This window comes from Pan troglodytes, chromosome 15 (genome assembly GCF_028858775.2).
Source record: "Pan troglodytes isolate AG18354 chromosome 15, NHGRI_mPanTro3-v2.0_pri, whole genome shotgun sequence".
Lineage (NCBI taxonomy): Eukaryota > Metazoa > Chordata > Mammalia > Primates > Hominidae > Pan > Pan troglodytes.
Window position 1 is genome coordinate 97,431,349 of NC_072413.2, and position 20,864 is coordinate 97,452,212.

Genomic DNA, 20,864 nt, shown 5'->3' on the forward strand with positions numbered 1-20,864 from the left:
GTGATGCATCAGCGAGTGACTGAACCTGGCACTGCTGAGCCCAGGCGCCACCTTCTCCTCTCACAGCAGATCCTCCACGAGCACCATGCCCACCTGCCCACAAAGGGCTGGCAACCAGGACTAAATATTCCAGGACAAATCTCACCTGGGTCCAGCGGACTGGTCAGTATGTGCAGACATGGGGCAGGTCCTAAATTTCACTCACTCAAATCAGCTCTAATCTAACAGTAACAATAAAAGTAACAATGAACACTGAGTGCCTACTGTGTGCCAGACACAATAAAATGTCCTAAGCATCTTCTATGTATTAACAAATGTAAACCACACAGTGGCCATCACTCCTGTTTTACAGATAAAAGGCCCAGAAAAGCCCTGCCCCAGGTCATCCAACCAGAAAGTACAGGAGATTCCAATCCTCTTCACCTAACCACCTCAAGTGCTGTCTCTGCACAAATATAACACATAATAGGGATTTTGTTAAATAGGTATTTCCACCAAGTGGGTCCCTTACATTTTTGTGAAGATTTATACTTCATGAAGTGCTCTCATACTTCTCATCCAATCTTTCCAATACCAACCTAAGGCAGTGATTGGCAACCCCATTACCACATGGAGAAACTGTGGCCAAGTGACCTGCCACCCCTTTGTGATTTACAGGCAGAGCTGTGACTCAAACGCAGGAGTTCTGATTCCAACTCTGGCACTCCTTCTAGTGCACACCATTCACAAAAACGCAGAAAAGTACAAGAGGGAGCCAGCAGTGGCCTAAAATAGCAAACATGCATTAGTAGGAATTTTTTTTTTTTTTTTTTTTTTTTTTGAGACAGTGTTTTGCTCTTGTTGCCCAGGCTGGAGTGCAGTGGCGCGATCTCAGCTCACTGCAACCTCCGCTTCCCGGGTTCAAGCGATTCTCCTGCCTCAGCTCCTGAGTAGCTGGGATTACAGGTGCATGCCACCACGCCCAGCCAATTTTGTATTTTTAGTAGAGACAGGGTTTCTCCATGTTGGCCAGGCTGGTCTTGAACTCCCGACCTCAGGTGATCTGCCCACCTCAGCCTCCCAAAGTGCTGGGATTACAGTAGTAGGGATTTTAAAACAAGACCCTAGCGTCTAAACCTAGAGCAACTGATCCCCTTGCCAGGGTCATTCTCACACAGCAAAGCAACTGCCATCCCACAACACACACTGGATGACCACTCTACCACCACAAATTCTTATTACAAGTCAATTTTAACTCGGGAATACTATGAATCTGCTCAACATGGTCATGAATACACAGAGAAGTTTTCATAACACCACTTTTTCATCATGATCCATCTTGAATGACAGCTGTCATTCAAGAACACCTCTTCTGAAAGTACTGCTTCCCCTCCTCTAACTACCCTTAAATGGCACCACCTACTTTACTAAGATTCGTATATTTAAGTGGTCAGTTTTATGGGAGACCTGACAAGTAAAAATACACTGAACTACATGAAAAAAATTAAAGGACAAATTCCCTTCTACCTGGCAAATGTCCACTTAGTTAATCATGGCACTGAGTGCAAAGAACCCGTAAGAGTCCTGATAAAAATTAACAGCATGCTTTAGAGTCCATTTATTTTCTGAATTGAATATTTTCTGCAGGAAAAAATGTCAGTATTTCAGTCTTCATTACAATTCTAATCTGAAAGTTAAAAAGCAACAATGACAAAAATGCTAAATCAAGTTCTTAATAATTGAATCAAAGCAGGAAAAAAATCTCTGGTTTCTGCAAATGCCAAGCCATTTATATTCATACTTTAAGTATTGCTTTTAAGCCACCAAAAAGCAAAACTTCAGTTCCATATGCTAATATGGTCCACATAAAGCTCCCATAATTAATATACTGAGCTTTGTTCTAAACAAAAGTCTAAGGGCACAGATGTGAAATGACCAAGATTTCTCTTAAATTCTTCTCATCACATCTACAAGGATTAAGAAGAGATGGATGCAGACGTAACAGTGACACACAAAGCAACAATGCCTCCAGTAGCAAACACACAAGAACACTCTCACCATCTCATGCTGAGAGGCTCCCAGCTTCAACCTGCTGACACTCTGGGACAGACAGCTCTTTGCTGTGGGGATGTCCTGTGTCTTGCAGGGTGTTTACAGCACCCCAGGCCCAGGTGTGACAGCCAAAATGTCTCTATTCCCCCAAGGGATCAGTCATTCTTGGTGGAGAACCGGTGGGCTAAACAAGGAGTTCTTATAAAGGACACAAAAAGCACTATCTTTAAAAAATAAAACTGATAAATTAGACTTTGTTAAAATTAAGAACTTCATCAAATAATATCATTAAGAAAGTGACTAGGCAAACCACAAACTAGAAGATAATCACAAAATGTATATCTTGTAAAGGACACGCATCCAGAAGAAAAAGCCAAGTTAAAGACAGGCAATGGCAGGGAGGGGAGATGGGGAGTTAATACTTAGCAGTCACAGAGTTTCTGTTTGGGGGGATTAAAAATTTTCTATGGTGGTGATGGTTACACAACATTGTCAATGCAATAAATGACACTAGTATACTTAAACATGGTTAAAATGGCAAATTTCATGTTATGTGTGTTTTACAATTTTACAAATTAATAATGTAATATACATCCCCAAAATACACACTGGATTTCCAAAACTTATAAAAACAGTGTAAAATATATTAATAATTTTTATATTAATTACATGTTTAATGGATATTTCAGGTATCTTGAGTTAAAAAATATATATTTTAAAAGTTCTTTTTTTTTTTGAGATGGAGTCTCACTCTATTGTCCAGGCTGGAGTGCAGTGCTGCGATCTCGGCTCACTGCAACTGCTGCCTCCCAGGTTTAAGCGATTCTCCTGCCTCAGCCTTCCAAGTAGCTGAGACTACAGGCATGTGCCACCACACCCAGCTGATTTTTTGTATTTTTAGTAGAGACAGGGTTTTACCATGTTAGCCAGGATGGTCTCGATCTCCTGATCTCATGATCCGCCTGCCTCGGCCTCTGAAAGTGCTGGGATTACACGTGTGAGCTACCACATCCGGCCTTAAAAATTCTTTAATGAGCGTAAGATTTGAACAGGCACTTCCCAAAAGAGGACATCTAAGTAGCTAATAAGCAAATGAAAACATGCTCAACACCATTAGCCATCAAGGAAAGTAAATCAAAATTACCATAAATAATACTACATGTCCATCAGAATATCGCAAAAAACCAAGCGCTAATGAGGGAGTAGAGCAACTAGGATGCTTGTGGATAGCTGGTGCGAGTGTAAATTGGTGTAACCACTTCAGAGAACGGTTTATCAACATCTACTGAAGCTAAACATACGATCACTCAATACCCCAATGATTCTTCTCCCAAGAGAATACCCAGAAGAAATGAATGTATATGTCCACAAGAAGATAAACACAAGATTACTTCTAGCAGCTTCACTTGTATTAGCCAAAAACTGGAAACCACCCAAATGTCCATCGACAGAAGAAACAGATAAAAAACTGTGGTACATTCATACAGTGAGAAACTATACCGAAATTTTCAAAAAGAATAAACTACAGCTACACACAGCAACATGGGTGAATTCCAGAGACTGAGCCAAAGAAGCCAGAGACCAAGGAGTCCCTACTGCATGCTCCCCCAACGCAAAAACCCCAAGGAGGCAAAGCACCCAAAGGCCTTAGAATGAGAAGAGTGCTTACCCCTGACATGGGTGGGGCACTGATGGGGAAAGGACAGTGGGGAGTTTTACAGAATGAGAAGAGCGCTTACCCCTGACACGGGCGGGGCACTGACGGGGAAAGGACAGTGGGGAGTTTTCTAGGTTGCTAGAAATGTTCCATGTCTTCATCTTGGTTGTGCTACTTGAGTACAAAAACTAACCTGCCTGGGTGTGGTGGCTCATGCCTGTAATCTCAGCACTTTGGGATGCCAAGGTGGGCAGATCACCTGAGATCAGGAGTTTGAGACCAGCCTGACCAACATGGAGAAACCCCGTCTCTACTAAAAATACAAAATTAGCTGGGCGTGGTGGCGCAAGCCTGTAATCCCAGCTACTCGGGAGGCTAAGGCAGGAGAATTGCTTGAACCCGGGAGGGAGAGGTTGCGATGAGCTGAGATCACGCCACTGCACTCCAGCCTGGGCAACAAGATCAAAACTCTGCCTCAAAAAAAAAAAAAAAACCAAAAAACAAAAAACAAAAAAAAACCACCTACATTTAATATACATGTATTTCATTATGTACAAGTTAAATCTCAATTTTTAAAAAATTAAAAATTGACAGAAAACTCCCCAAACTGGCTCATCTTTGCTATAGGAGGTTACTAACTGGCCCCAGCCTTTTAAAAACAATTATATTTTTATTCTATTAATACCAGCTATTTTAAAAAATTAACAAAGTAGTCAAAGGCCTATTCGTTATTACTCTGATACCATTTACCACCAGGTACATATTTTCATCCTTTTCTGTTATTTGCCATGCATATTGTCATGTTTATTCATAGACTATGAATAAACCTTATTTTAAAAGTTTATAATGCTCAATGTTTGGAAGCTGTCATCAATTGTCTTTAAAGTATAGCTATATTTTTTTAGGTAGTAAACTCATAAATCATTTGACTCTTTCCTGCCTCTCAAGTTTTCTTGGCAATTTCTACCTAGAATTTTGGTAGTTAATCCTATGCTGACTGATAAAATCCTTTGTTGTGATCAGCTGTTATTCAAGTATTTTATTGACATTTAGCTTCTCCCCATGTGTCTTACTTCCCGATAGCTTGTCAACTAGGGATTCAACAGAACGGAGCTGAAGCAGTGCCTTTAACACCCACGAGTGCCCTGAATGTAAACAGTTACACAATAGTTCACAGAACTGGCAAGGACTATCCTGGGCCATCAACGTCTTTCACACCTAGTCCAAGAATCCCCTCTTCAGCACCCCTAAAGGGCCATGACAGGAAGCTCCATTTGTAAAACATGCACTTGTAAAAATCCTCTGTATCTAGAAATACCTTTCCTTCCATTTCACACCTGGCTTCACACACCTGTAGGAGAAACAAGGCAGGTTCCCCACCCCCCCACCTTTTTTTTTTTTTTTGTAAGTATGGAAACTGAGGCTCAGATTGCTTGAGGGACTTGGCTATGGTCACAAAGTGAATAACTGACAAAGAAAGAAGATGACTCCAGGGCTCCGATGTCTGGTCATCGGTCTTTCCACCTGTATTAGTCCATTCTCACACTGCGATGAAGAACTGCCCAAGATGGGGTAGTTTATAAAGCTAAGAGGTTTAATTGACTCACAGTTCAGCATGGTTGGGGAGGCCTCAGGAAACTCACAATCACAGAGGAAGAGGAAGCAAGGCACCTTCTTCACAAGGCAGCAGGAAGAAGTGCCAAACAAAGGGGAAAGAGCCCTTATAAAAGCATCAGACCTTGCAAGAACTCACTCACTATCACAAGAACAACATGGGGGAAACCGCCTCCATGATTCACCTGCCTCCGCTTGATCTCTCCCTTGACACGTGGTGATCACGGGAATGATGGAGATTACAATTCAAGATGAGATAGGTGGAAACACAAAGCCTAACCAGATCACCACTGTACTTCTGCCTTCCAAGTGACTCCCGGGAAAGTTCATCAAACAGCTTGTGTCGAATAGTTTTCTAAATCAAGAACGGCCTGGTCTACATAGAGCTTTCCTTCTCAGTTTTCCATCATCCAGAAACAGGGTCTTCTGCATTCCTGACAGAAGTGTTAGGCAGGACAGGGTCAGGCACAGAGCCTGGACATGGCCACCAGCACCTCACTGCAGCCTGACACCATCCACTAGTACTCCCCAGACATGCTCAGACAGCATTCTCTATTACAGCACAGGGATAAGTGTTAGGCTGAGATTAAGCGGCCCTCCTTAAATTCAAAAGAATAAAAGTAAGTGAGTTTGGCTTGGAATGGCCTTTTCTTAATGCAAATTTGCTTCGGTCCACTGTTGTGTTCTTATGGGGCTTTTAATTCTTCTCGGCAGCCTCTCCAGGAAGGAAGTACCTACCCACACACCAGAAAAATCTAGCACTGTGCTGAAAAGTGTTGACCCTGCAAACAACACAGTCACTACTACTCGTGGCCCCACACAGGAGTTGTATTTTTTTATCCAGTAAGTGTTCCCTGGGTTCTTCAGCACCGGTTTAAGTCCTTCCATTTTAGCAAGATTCCTGAGCACCTCCCTCCACTGCTTAAAACATTTCCACAGCTTGTGTTGAAATGTAAATCAGCAGTAGGTGAGCAGAAGGTCTCAATAAATGTTTATGGAATGAATGACCAGCTCCCATGGTTACAGGATGAAGTCAGCACAGTACCGTGGATAGAGAAGATAGTTCAGTTAGATATGAGATTAAGTCCAGGGATTATCACCAACTAGGTATGAACTGAGGTCCTGAAACAGACAGGCCAGCAAATAGGCCTCAATTTCCTCACTGTCAAATGAGAACAGAAGTACCCAGACCTCGCAGGCACGCGGAGGATTCAGTGGAATTGTGTTAATGCGGATCTTGGCATTGAGTAAAGTGCTACCTCAAGAGTTCTGTTCCCTCCCTTCCAGCAAGTCTACCTTGCCACCTCCCTGTGCACACCACACTCCAGTCCCACTGCATGGCCATGCTGTGCCCTCTACCCTCCACCAGGAAAACTCCTACGTCCTCTTCAGGGGTCAGTGACCAGTGCCACCTCTGTGAAGTCTTCCCTACTCCCACTCTTTCTGCTGCTTTCCCTGCCTCTGGGCTACTCCGCCAACCCCTCAATGTGATTACATTATGTACTGCATTTGGTTTTCCACTAGACTGAATGCTCCTTGCAAATGGAAACTACACCAGCACCTCTCTGCAATCCCAGCACCTAACGACGTTCTTCACACGTCAGTGGCGCTTGATAACAGGTAACTACCAAAAAAGAAAAGGCACTAGATCAGTGAGACTTGTGTGTGACTGTGTGACTGTGTGATATGATGTGTGTGCGCGCCTGTATGTGTATACGTGTGTGTGTGTGTGACACACAGAAAGATTGATTCGTCTCAATAAATCTCTTTCAGTTTTGAGATACTATTTCAAAAGCCTCAATGTAACTTGGCTCAACACTTCAGTCACTCAAAGAAACTCCATTTCACATCTACATTAACTGAAATTCTTCCTTTGTCACTACGTCACCTACATTCACTTGAGGCAGTACCTGCATTTAGATACCAGCTAACTGTACATAAGCAGTCCCTCAGGTCAGCCCACATGCCCATTCATGAGAAGCCAACCTCCTTCTGGTTCCAGAAACCACAGCCACTAATTCACTTTAAAGACCACACAAGAACAAGGACTTCAAAGCCGATGGCAGCATTTCTGTTGTAAACTCTATCAAATAAAAACTGGCTTATTAATTTTAAATGACTTCAGAGCATTTAAGGAAAAAACATGAGACTGACACAAAGGTTCTGAAACTCATTAGAGCTGGTCTTGAAATCACTGATATATTTAAATTGAAATCTGCTCTTTCTGACAGCTTTTCGTTCAGACATGCTACTATGTGTGTGTCACTACGGTTAAGGTTGGGTGAGCACTTCCATTAAAACCTTCACTTTCACAAGCTTATAATTTAAGAATAAAAATTTGCTCTAGGCTTGACTTCTGCATACAAAAGGTTTCAAATATATATTCCAAAGAATAAAATAAACCTGTCTGAACTGAAAGCTCGGATGCAAAGCATAGTAGATTACCTGTGGTGTGTCTCTGGTTTAGACAAGTTAGAATAAGCTAGGAATTTAGCATTGAAGATTTCCTTTCTAGACCATAAAGCTTCAAAACAGAGAAAGGTTAGTAATGTCATGTTATAAGCAAGGTAAACTTAAAACCAATTTATTCCAGAATCCTCAAGATCATCCTTATCTCCCGAACTCTTCACATCCAGTTTGTCACCAGATCCTGTCAATTCTACCTGCAGGTACTTCTCGAATTCACCAGGCTAAGTAGTCTTATGGCCTCCAAACCGTCCACCTCCCTGCCGCTGGGGTTGTCATTAAGCAAGCAACCAAACCAGTGCCAGTCTGACCATGTGCCCCTACAGGATAAGATCCCAACTACCTGGCAAGGCTTGCTGGAGGCTCTTCAGGACCTAGTCCTCTCCCTCTCACCGTGAACAGGCCTTTCTGTTTCATCTTCTTGCCTTTTACATCCAATACAGGGACTTTGCTTTCCAACAACATAGGAAGGTGCTCACATCCAGCTTCAGGTTAATTACATCAGAAGAATGATTGTACTTAAAAAACATATTTATATTCATGATAGCTCAGCTACATTCACAAGTCTGTCACAGAGGGTAGATTGTAAATATGGAAACTGAGGCTCAGAGCATCCGAGTGGCTTCAGCACGTATCACCCAAAAAGAACTGCTAAAGCAGCAGCCACTTGATCCCAACTTTGGCGGGAGCCACAGGCACTACAGGCAACCCTGGGAGATTCAGGCGACAGACTCATGGGAGCAGCTCCTGCTGGAAATCCACAACAGGCTTCTCAGCTCCAGGGCTGTGCCCTCTGAGAGGCAAAGGCTGCTCTTCTCAAGCTCTTCCATACATGCCCTTCTCACCCCCAACTCCAGACTGCTGCTGACCTATTTCCTCCAACCAGACAACTTTGCCTTTCAAGCCCCACTCAGGTATCACCTGACTGCCCCAAGCTTCACAGAGATCAGACAACAGAGCACTGCCTCAGTTTACCACTTTTGCTCATCAACATTTCCTGTTTGTTTTCCTTCTATTTCCAATGATAAACTTCTAGAAGGCAAGGACCTCATGTTGATTTTATATCTCCTTATAGCACCTATGACCGAACCACAGGAGAAGCATTCAGCAAAACTCATTACATATATATTCTGAAATACATATATTTATATATAAATATATAAAACATATCTATGTATTAAATATATAAACATATTTATATTTTTATATATACATATAAATATGTAAGTATATATAATACATATTTATATATTTATATGTATTTATATTTTTATACATATATGTATTTATATTTTTATACATATAAATGTATGTATTTATATGTATAAATATTCTTTTTTGAGACAGGATCTGGCTTTGTCACCCAGGCTAGAGTATGGTGGCACAATCTTGGCTCACTGCAACCATCACTTCCTGGGCTCAAACCATCCTCTCACTTCAGTCTGCTAAGTAGCTCTACAGGCACACATCACCATGCTCAGGTAATCTTTCTGTATTTTTTTTTTTTAGAGACAGGGTTTCGCCATGTTGGGGTTTCACCATGTTACCCAGGCTGGTCTTGAACTCCTGGGCTAAAGTGATCTCCCCGCCCTGGCCTCCCAAAGTGCTGGGATTATAGGCATGAACCACCAAGCCCAGCAGAAAATATTTTCAATACGTAGTAATTTGACTTATTTTTAAAAGAATATGAATGTTACTATGTTCTTCGCGACGAGACTGAATGTAAATAAAAATAAACACAGTATCCATGCTATGTTCTCTATTACTAATTTTTAGAACTCACTTTTTCCTTTAAGCTGAAAGAATAAAGTTGATTTGCAAAATGACAAAAGTACGCAAATCATTAACACGTGACCAAGCTCAGGGACTAAACAACACAGGTGGGCCTAAAAGTAGCAGCTCTCCAAAAATATAATTCAGGCTCGAACTGTCGATAATCGCATTTCACTACACGTGTGAAGTGGAAATACCCAGTAATTTCCAGTAGAGCCAGTAGGGGACAGGGTCAGGAGCAATACACACAGCCTCCGGTGTCTACATCATGTGCAGGGGAGGGCGATTCACTGGAACAGCTCAGAGAGCGAATCTAAGTCTCACTGCGGTCAGTGAGCCCTGGCTGAAGGACTCAGGAGTGGAACGTGGCAATGGGAGCTTGTGCGTTTAAAGCAGAGCCAGAAAGAAGGTGCAGAAAGAGGGCATAGGGTGCTCCTGAAGGGAGCCCTCGGCATCTGTGGGGAGGTAAGAGGCCTTGTAGGGAACACTGGGTGAAAAAAAAAAAAGAACAAAAGGGGCTTGACAGTGTTGTGGGAGTATATTTCACATCACCCCATTTTTTGGAAAATACAGAAAGCACTTAAAAAAAAAAAGCAACAGAAAAATACAATAACCCAAGAGAACACAAGCCAGTTATCTGAAGAGATGCTCGATTAAATCTAATAAAAGCTAAGGATCTGATAAATTCCTCCCTGTGAATTTCACCTCTCAGAAGACAAAGAAAGGACAGGAACGCTGATGCTCAGGGCCAATGAGGCCTGTGAGCAGAGTGACAGTACGCTGTCACACCCTCGACAATCCTCACCTAAGTTGCTGTAGACTCCTCTCAGGTTTAGCATTCATCCCAGTAGGGGTAAACTCGTCATAGAGGGACAAAAGTACAAACTGGGAAAAGGGACCTTTATACAAACTGGGAAAAGTTGTCTGTCTGTGAGGGCCCCAGCCCAGTGGGGACCCAGCGTGGGGTGTGGCGGATGGGCTGGACCTCACTCCTTTTATATCTCCTTATACCACTTACGACTGAACCACAGGACCTAATCAGGTGCTTCTGTGTGCACAGAGGGCTCACAGCCCTCAGAGAGCCTGGCCACACGTGACTTACACGTAGAGAACAAGGCAATCAGTTCCCCCATTCAACCAGCGCTGCTTGAGCCCTCCTGTGTGACAGGCACTATGCCAGGCGGCAGTGCCAGAGTGGTGCCCAAGGACAGAAAGGCCCCACTCTTAAAGCCCAAACTCCAGGGAAGGGGACAGATGACAAACACAAAAGCAATCACAGGCAGTGACACATCTGCAAGAGGACAAAACCGCACGCTAGCACAGACGTCAGGGGGTCTTCACGGTCAGAAGAGACTCTATGCCGAGGCTAGAAGAACCCAGGGAAGCCTGCAGCAGGCAGGAAGGGGGTCCATAGCAAAGTCCTGAGGAGAAGAGGCTGGCAAGTCCTGGGCCCTGATCACCACCAGAGGGAGTGGACTGCAGTGAGGGAGGAAGCAGCCCCTGATGAGGACACAGCAGGGGCAGGGCCATCTGGGCAGCCCAGCCCTCTGAGTTTGTTCTAAGTGTAAGGAAAAGTCAGTGGGGAGACATGGACTACTATTTATATTCCAAAAAGAGCCCCTTGGTGGAGCTACATTGAGGAGGTCAAGAGCACAGGGACCCTTTGGAAGAAAGAAGAGTGGCCAGGACTGGGTGATGGAGTCGTGGCTAAGGAAAATGTATCTAAAGTGAGAGAAATCATGGTAAGAAAGCCCCCAGGCATTTTAAACAGTCCCAATCTCTCCAGACCAAAACTCACGACCTCTGGTGCGCAGACGCCCACGGCATGAATTCTGACTATGAAGCGGCTGTGGAGGACACAGCACACTGACTGAGCACACCGGCTCCGCATCAGATCTCAATCAGCCCCAACCTAGCCACTTCCTGGCTGTGAAACTTTAGGGAGTCTCAGTTCCTCAGTAAAATAAAAGTAATCATACTTTCTCATTGGGTTATTAAAAGAATGAAATGAAATACACAGTTTCTGGCTGAGTTTTATCAAATGTTAGTTGTTTGCTGTTTTGGCTACTGAGTGCTTTATTCATTCGACAGACAATTACAGAGCACCATCTCTGTGTTGGGCACATTCTAGATGAGAATGAAGGAAAGTCCTTGTCCTCAGTGGGCTTACATTCAAGTTGGGAAGATAGACAAATGAAGGAATATACAGGTGACCCTTGAACCACACGGGTATGAACTGAGTGGGTCCACTTATACATAGATTTTCTTCCAGATCTGCCACTCCTGAGACAGCAAGACCCACCCCTTCTCCTCTTACTCAATGTCACAATGACGAAGATGAAGACCCTGATGATAACCCACTCCCACTAATGAATAGGAAATGTATTTTCTCTTCCTTATGATTTTCTTAATAATGTTTTCTTTTCTCCAGCTTACTTTATTGTAATACAGTATGTAATACATTTAGCAGACAACATATGTGTTAATCAACTGTTTGCGTTACTGGTAAGGCCTCTGGTCAACAGTAGTTAAGTTTTGGGGAGTTAGAAGTTATATGGATTTCGACTGCATGGGGTGGGGTCAGCATCACTGCCCCCTGTGCTGTTCAAGAGTCAAATGTACGTGCTGACAGGTACTGACTGCCAGGTAAGAGGGGAGCGAATACCCAGGTGCATCTCTAAGACACTGGAACGGTGGCCCAAAGAACGCCCACCAACCACACACCCTGACGCGGACAGGGGCGCTGATGTTGTGGCACAGACCCCATTTGCCTTGGCCAAGCCACCCCTTTGAGCCTCATTTTCTTATCTTCTGATAGGGAGAGTTACATACCTGTATTACAAGGTTATTGTGAGGGCGAGCTGTGAAGCTGGACGTGAACACATTTTATAAGGATCTAAACAAATGTGAGTTTTTACATCATGATCATTTTCTCCAAATGCCACTTTTCCCATTTAAAAACAAAAATAAAACAACCTCCTCAAATTTCTCCATAAAGCAATCTTCCTTCTCTGAACTCCCTTTTTTTTTTTTTTTTTTTTGAGATGGAGTGTCACTCTGTTGCCCAGCTGGAGTGCAGTGGCACTCAGTTCAAACCTCCGCCTCCTGGGTTCAAGCGATTCTCCTGCCTCAGCCTCTCGCGTAGCTGGGATCACAGGCGCATGCTACCAGGCCTGGGTGATTTTTGCATTTTTAGTAGAGACGGGGTTTCACCATGTTGGCCAGGCTGGTCTCAAACTCCTGACCTCAAGTGATCCGCCCACCTTGGCCTCCCAAAGTGCTGGGATTACAGGCGTGAGCCACTGTGCCTGGCCCCATGATTTTGTTTTTAATCTGTGTCCTGACATCACTTTTTACTGAATTATATATGATTAGAATGTAAGCTTTGGAAGACAGGATTTATTCCGATTAACTGTGTAAACCTGTAATTCCAAGCAGGTGCCTGACAGAGGTTATGAATGCTTCACTGGTGAGTAAAAAGAATTCTCATGCTGCAGATTATGAGATTGACTCTCTTGCTCTAAAAACCAGAAACAAAACTGTAAGATGAAGGTTACAGGGAGGCCTATTTTGCCTCAATATAAGGAATGGCTTTCTAACTATATAGTCTTCTCGCTCTGGAAAGGGCTGCCTTGCAAAATCAGATCTTGAGCAGGGTCATGACTCCTGGAAGGAGGCTAGGACTACACTGCTGAGTACACAGCTCCTGCATCAGTGCAGGACTCAGTCCCTGAGTGCTGGGCCTGTCACAGACATCACCTTCTTTACTCCCACGCAGCCAGGTTGACAATCACAGACCCTTTCTACAGGGAACCTAAGACACCAATTTAACCTGGCCAGGCTGAGCTAGTGGGTCACAAGCTTGAAATCTGAGGTACTGTTCTTCTGGGGTCCACTGCATCCCAAAAAACATCAGTGGAAAAGGCAAAGCTGGCAGGCTGGGTGCAGAACAGACAGGGCAGTCAGGGGATCTGCCATTCACAAGGCTATTTCAGAACTATTAGATTACAAGGGCACTTTTATTGGATAATCTGCCCAGCACAAACTTACAGCTAAAATGAATTTCCATGCTCGCTTAGGCAGCACATACACTAAAACTGGAATAATACTGGGAAGATGAGCATGGCACCTGCGCAAGGATGACACACAAACTAGTGAAGACTTCCATATTTTTGTCCTATGGCACTGTAGGATGGCCAGAGTTAACATTAACACATTTCATAGTTTCAGATAGCGAGGATACTGAACATTCCCAACACAAAGAAATGAAAAACTGAGATGATGGATATGCTAATTATCCATCTGCTCTGATCTTATACATTATATGTATCAAAACATCACCAATGGGCCAGGTTCACACCTGTAATCCCTGCACATTGGGAGGCCGAGGCGGGTGGATCGCTTGAGCTCATGAATTTGAGACCAGCCTGAGCAACATGGCAAAAACTCATCTCTACAAAAAAATATAAAAATTAGCTGGGCATGGTGGTGCACGCTGACGTGGGAAGATGGCTTGAGCCTGGCAGGTGGAGGCTGCAGTGAGCCGTGATTGAGCCACTGCACACCAGCCTGGGTAACAGTACTAGACTTTGTCTCAAAAAAAAAAAAAAAAACTTGATATATGTCATGAATATGTACAATTATCATTTGTCAATTAAAGAAAATGTTTTTAACCATCTTGAAAAAATGTAAAAATAAGAGAAGTAAAGTTTTTTTAAAAAGGCCATGATGGTAAAAGATATGGTCCACCTGGAGTGGACTGCAAGCTCGTAAGGACTCAAATGAAGCAAAAAATATTCAAAAACAGTGTTCAGGCCATATCAATTCCAGGTAGAGGTAATATGCGATGCAAATGCAGAAAGTTATCTAATCCTCCTTGGCAAATATCCCAAATGAATACTGGCAGCCAAGCCTCACCAATACTCAGGCTCTCAAATTTGAAGAAATCAGGAAGACGACCTGAACTTGGTCTCATCAATGGTACCTTATAAACTAACGGCAACAGAATATACTATGCCCTCACTCTCTGTCTACAAAGATCCATCAGCACCAGCATTTCCGTTAAGGCAATCATTTCACCAACTCACTATACATTCACTCAAGTTCAACTAAAGTTAAGCCATCTACTATCCACTTGATATTAAAATGCAGCAGGGGTGAAAAGTCACAACTGTGCTTCCACACTGGGCTGCTGAGAGGTCCCAGACTCAGATTCAAAGTCACATATTAATAATAGCTGATGTCCTGGAGGTTCCTCTAACCCCTTCCTCCTTTTTGTGCTTTTATCACCTCCGTTTTATTCCTTGAGAGTAGATTATAGCTACAAAGGGTGGCCACAGGATAGCTGCAGTCTAAACCATTAAGAGCAGAAGAAATTACAAAAATTGCACAGTTCTTCAGGGACACCAGAGTATGGGTATACCAATATATCAACGAATGTGAGTGATTACAAATGTGTGTAATGTGGAAGTGTTCTCATAAGGATACTTATTCAGGGTCACCTCAAAAACATTAACAGGTTCCCTCTTCTATCATACACATTAAAAACAAAACAAAAACAAGGTCTAAAAATCCTGTCCCAGAGGATAGAGAATTTACTCAGGGAAGATCTTAGGTTTGGTTTTGTTTTAAAGCAGGTTTCAAAAAGGAATTTTTTGAAGTTTCTTTTGTTTTTAAACTTCTAGGGATTTTCACAAAGCTCTTATTGATCAGACTCATAGGGAGGGCCCAGGACAAGTAAAGCTGGGACTGGAGTTGGGGAGAGAAGGAATCACAGAACGGGACAGGCCTGTGGAGACAGAGGAGATGGAGGAAAAACTGTGTCTAGGGTCAGACAGGTCTCAGCTTCCGCCTTGACTGGGCTTACTCAGTGGCTCTGGCGAGCTCTGTTCCTACACCTGCTTCCTCACTTATAAAATGGGGACGGTGCCCAGCTCTGGAGGAACGGCGAGGGTTAGGGAGCCTCTGTCAGGGCCCTCAGCCCACCACTGGCATTTGGAGGCGCCAAGGAACACTGTCTTAGGAGAAAGCCCTGTATTTCTGGCCTCTATTCTGACTTCTCAGTACACAAATTAAACGATCAATGACAGCCTAGACCTGGTATTGGAGCTTTCTTCTAATTTGTTTAATTCTGTCTCAGATTATTCTAGGAAGGTATAGTTGCAGACACCTCCTTATATAACAGAAAGTAAGAAAAGTCTTACCGTGCTCAGCCCACAGCGGGCATTGCCTAACCTTCCCTGGTTAGGATGCCAGCCCCAAGTTATATCACTTGGGACTCCATGGTAACTGTTTGCCCTTTAAGTCTGTTTTCCATGCCCCTATGGGTGCCTCTACTCCCATGCAAACACCTGCGTCACAGGTAAGGTGGGAGGCTAGGGAAAACGTGCATCACTTTGCTGGACATCAGCTCCCAAACTGATTGACACAAGCAACACTTTTCCTAAAAGGGCCAAGGACCGCAGTCAGGTAAAGAGATGAGGAAGAGGAGGAAGGCCATGGTTTAATAGGAGGACTTCCAGTGAGAAGGGTCAGCGAGGAAGACAGAGCAGAAGCATTGCCAGTCCCGAGGGCAGGATGCAGATGCTGGGGTCTGACCTGGGAACTCAAACCCGCCTCAGGTGGACACACCAGTGTACACTAGGGGCACCCTCCCCCAGGCTCCAAGGCAGGGACACACACCACCGAGAAGACCCCAGACAGAGCCCCAAGGACAAAGAAAAAGTATTTCATTTCTTTTTTTTTTTTTTGAGACAGAGTCTCACTCTGTCACCCAGGCTAGAGTGCAGTGGTGCAATCCTGGCTCACTGCAACTCTGCCTCCCGGGTTCAAGCGATTCTCATGCCTCAGCCTCCCAAGTATCTGGGACTACAGGCGCACGCCACCACGCCCAGCTAATTTGTGTATTTTTTAGTAGAGACGGGGTTTCACCATGCTGGCCAGGCTGGTCTTAAACTCCCGACCTCAGGTGATCTGCCCACCTCAGCCACCCAAAGCGCTGGGATTAAAGGCGTGAGCCACTGTGCCCAGCCCATTTCATTTCTTCAGTCCCCCAAAAGCCACTGGAACTAAAGCTGGACAAAATAGAAAAAATGAAGAACACTAAATTCACAGAAGGTGAAGTCTCCATGTGATCTATAACATTTACAAAACAAGAACATAGTTAAAAGCACAGATCTTTTAAATGACATAGCTACAGTTTTCATTTATGGAAATGATGAAAATGAGATATGTGTTTAGAATGAGTAATTTACAAAATTGGAAACCTTAAATAGCACACAACGAAGGCAGTGCTTACACACTGAACACAAATTAATCTCAATGTCAGCTGTCACGAACAGGCAAGGTCACAGGTCAGGGCATTTCACCAAGACAGCCAGTGGCTCTACCAAACTTTACAAAGGCACCGGCAACTCTCCAGAGAACAGGCAAGCCTGGACTGATGTCCTAAGTCCTAGTTTTTTCAGTCTTTGTTTCATTAAATAAGTTGAACCGGTAAGGATAACAATAAAAGAAAAAAATAGAGCACAACCAGCTTCCTCATAGCTTGGGGGAAAAAAAGCAAATAGGCTTATTACTTCCTCTAAGAACGAGTATCTTTCAATCCCAACACAGAGTAAAACGAAGAGCTGGAGTGATCTTTAGGGAGCTGGAAGAGACTGCCAGCAAGCTCACAGGCTGGACTGACAGGCCCGCAGTCCTCAGTCAGTAGGGCCACACCCAGCTTTCTGTGAAATACCAGTGCGAGAGAGGAGATTTTAAACAAGATTGCTCTGCCCTGAAAACTAGACTATTTCTTTGTCCCAAAATTAAGACCAGACACAACCTTAAAGACTAAGACAGTGGTTTGGTGAGCCCCTGTGGCTAGGAGCACAGGCTTTGGGTCTAACAGACCTGCTTGGAGTCCAGTTCCAGGTGCAGGTACCATTAGCCTCTGGCAGGCTGCTCAACTTCTCCCATTCCCCATTTGAAAAATGAGGACCAAAACTCCCTCACAGGGTAAGGATCAAAGCCTGAGAAGAGAGCCGACACTGCACCAGGGAGAGTCACTCTTACTGAATCCACTGTCACAGTGGCAGTGGCAGTGGCAGAAGCGTCATCTGCAGCTCTCAGCACAGCTTCAGCCCCCTTCTCACGCAGTGTCTTCCATCTGCAGCCACGGGTTTCCTACGACGTGGAAAAGAGCCACTCCGACAGAACAGTTCCAGGGGCACACTGTGAAGAATGCTGCTTACCTCACTGGCAAAGTCCTCCAGCCAACCTAGATGAACAACCTGAAAACAGACATCATTCTTTCCCTTCTATGCCCCATAATATCTACCCAGTTCCCATGACCATAGAATGCAAGGATTAAATCTAGATTCACGGCTCATCAACCTCAACACCTCCGGCCTATGAAACTGACTGCCTTGTACCCTCACCATCATCTCTGACTCTATTCTGTCCCTCCTCAATTTGTAGCTCATACCCCTCAGTCAGCAGATGCAATGTTACCATGAAGTTGGCTGAGAACAAAAAATGTCACATATGGAACACGTTTGCTTCTAGGGAAACATTTAAGTGAAACTGAGGTCAGGAAAATGGCACACAGGAAGCAGTGGGCACAGTCACTCTTTGAACTCTGAGGCCAAGTGAACTTTATAAATGATCTGCTGTGTTATGCATCAATTTCAGCAATTTTTTATTAAGCACTCCATGCAAAAACTGCACAAGACACATACTCTCAAATTATCAGTGACGAGGAAATCAGGTATCTTTACATGAAGAGCCATCTAAAACAATTTTTGTATCAAATATATAGTAATGGATTACATAGTCTATCAAATAAAATAAGTATCCATGAGTCCATACTGATATGAACAGCTGAATAAGTAAATAAATGTGGAAGAAGGGACAGCTCTTCCTTTTAGTAAAATCCCAATGAATGCATGCAGAAGAAATAACGGAGACAGAAAATCACCACTTGGCAAACACTACAGTAGTAACTATTACAGACAAAAATCATGATAGATACAAAAACCAGTATCTATCAGGTTTTTGCATCTGGTGAGAAACAGGATATTTGATGGTGAGAAACAGGACATTTGCATAGTCTCAAAGTATCTTTCTATAAGGTATTCATTAATTATAAGAGAAAAACAGTAACTTCTGATGGAAAAACCAAAAAGACATATTGATTCATGTATTCCCTGAGAAGGACACACTTTACTTCCATGGTATTCTTGCATAAAATGCGTAATTTCAGTCTACACATGATAAAATATCCAACAAATGCATATTGAGGGACCTCTACAAAGTAACCGGTCAGGCCAGCAGTGCTCTTCAAAAGTGCCGGGGTCATGAAAGACAAGGAGAGACCAAGGAAGTATCCCAGGCTGGAAGTGATTTGAGAAGATTCGACAACTAAATGCAATACGGGATTCTGGAAGGGAAAAAAGGGCATTAATGCCAGGACAACTGGTGAAATTCAAACAAGGTCTGCAGATCAGTTAATAGTATCGTACCAAGGTTGACTTCCTGGTTTAGATCATTAAACTGAAGGCTGTATAAGATGTCAACTTTAAGTGAAGCTAGGTGAAGTGTATATAGGAGTTCTGTGCACAAATTTTGCAACTGTTTTGTAAGTCTATAATTATTTCAAAATAAAAAGTTAAAAAACAAACAAACAAACAAATTTCACATCCCCAGAAATACTAGTCCCTATCCCTGGTGTGATACCTCACACTTAAGATAAACCAACAGAATAGAAGAAGCTGAATAGGGAGAGGAGCCCCATGCCAACTCAGTGTGACAATCTGCAATACAATCTATGCATAAACTGGGACACTCCTGTATACAACCTCTGCCACAGAGGAGTCCAAGTTATATAAAGCATATGTGTATTTTCCCTTACAGTGCTAAAGGACACGTAGCTATATACAGCGTATGCTACTGAGCGTCTAAACCCTTTCCGTGAATTTCAGGGCCTTGGGATCTTTAAGCTGATGCCCAGAGGTTTTCACTCTAATTTGGTACACATTCCTGAAGGCCTCATGTATTATCAGAGTTCTAAATGTAGATGAGAGCTTTATGAAAACATAGGCTAAATACATCTCTGGAAATTCACATCTTGTGCTATTCTTGTGTAGCTCTGTCAGAGACAAGTAGAACAGCGGGAAATGTTTGTATTTAGCCACAACTGCCACAGGATGCCAAGAACCAAAAGTGACATCTTCCTCTGCCTCTTGGCGGGCCCTGTTTTCAGAGACAGGCTGCAGCAACAGTAAGTTGTGAACATGGCTGCTTGTCTCTTCTGCCACTCAGCTCTGGCTAGGTAGGAGTTGCCTGTTCGAGGAAGATGGCCAACTTGAAATTGCCTTACTCCATCCTGAAGCATAAGGCAGGAAAAGGGGGAGGCTGCTGCAATGATGCTTGCCTCGAAACAAAATTCATGGCAGTTGATACACATATGAGTTTCTCCATCTCCATACCTTCCCCTGCACCTCTCAAATGGTTGGATCAACACAAAAGAAGAAATCCAAGTAAGGTGTGACAAATCACTTAAGTGATGAGATCAACTGAAAAATAGTAGTAATCAATTTAATAGTTATGTCTCTATTCCGTTAAACCCTGTATGCCTGCATTTACTTAAAAAGCATTACATTCAATCTCAACAACATAGAAAAATGTACATGTCTCTAAGATAAGCTAATCTTCAGACAAGCTGGTGCCCCACGTCACAGCACCGGGCCCATTACATGGTACTGATTATCAATTAAACAGTTCATTCACAGGATCTATTAATTTATTTTTCATTGGCATAGATGAAAAACATCTGAGCTAATCATTCAACTATGTCAAGGTAAGTAAAATCTGATAGGATATACTTTGCTTTCACACAATTATAGTACTTCAAAGTAGGGTTTAAGCCAAACCCTACTTTTCCACTTATTTCTATCACAAAACTGGTCATCCATTTCCATGCAAAAGTCTCAACTTACAGCTGAACCTTGGTATGTTCTGATCTGCTAGTATTTTTCTAGGGTTAAAGTTGCAACAGTTTTAAATGCCAAGTTCAGCCTTCCACCATGAGCCCTCTCTTCTTCCCTGGCCTCTGTTTCACAAACTGACATAAATTTTAGCTCCATTTCATACAAGCCTCTTCTAGCCTTTGGCTCAGCCACAATTTCTAAACTTAGCTTCTGGAGTTTGGGTGGTAGACTTTCCTCAACCATCAAGCTGCAGTATGATGTTTCAGCAGCAGGTGTTGTATCTTTTTTCTTTTTTTCTTTTTTTGAGACAGGGTATCGCTCTGTCGCTGGATTAGGGTTAGGGGTGGAGTACA

The 20,864-nt window shown here is 43.3% G+C and overlaps 1 protein-coding gene and 1 non-coding gene across 12 annotated transcripts in view; one reads left to right on the forward strand and one right to left on the reverse strand.

Annotated features, from left to right (window-relative positions):
- SETD3 (SET domain containing 3, actin N3(tau)-histidine methyltransferase) overlaps positions 1-20,864 on the reverse strand; it is an 85,980-nt gene that overhangs the window by 35,243 nt on the left and 29,873 nt on the right. The gene's annotated exons all lie outside the window — the stretch shown is intronic.
- LOC112205538 (U6 spliceosomal RNA) lies at positions 13,609-13,715 on the forward strand. Its single transcript, XR_002939476.1, has one exon. It is a non-coding gene; the product is annotated as a U6 spliceosomal RNA (small nuclear RNA).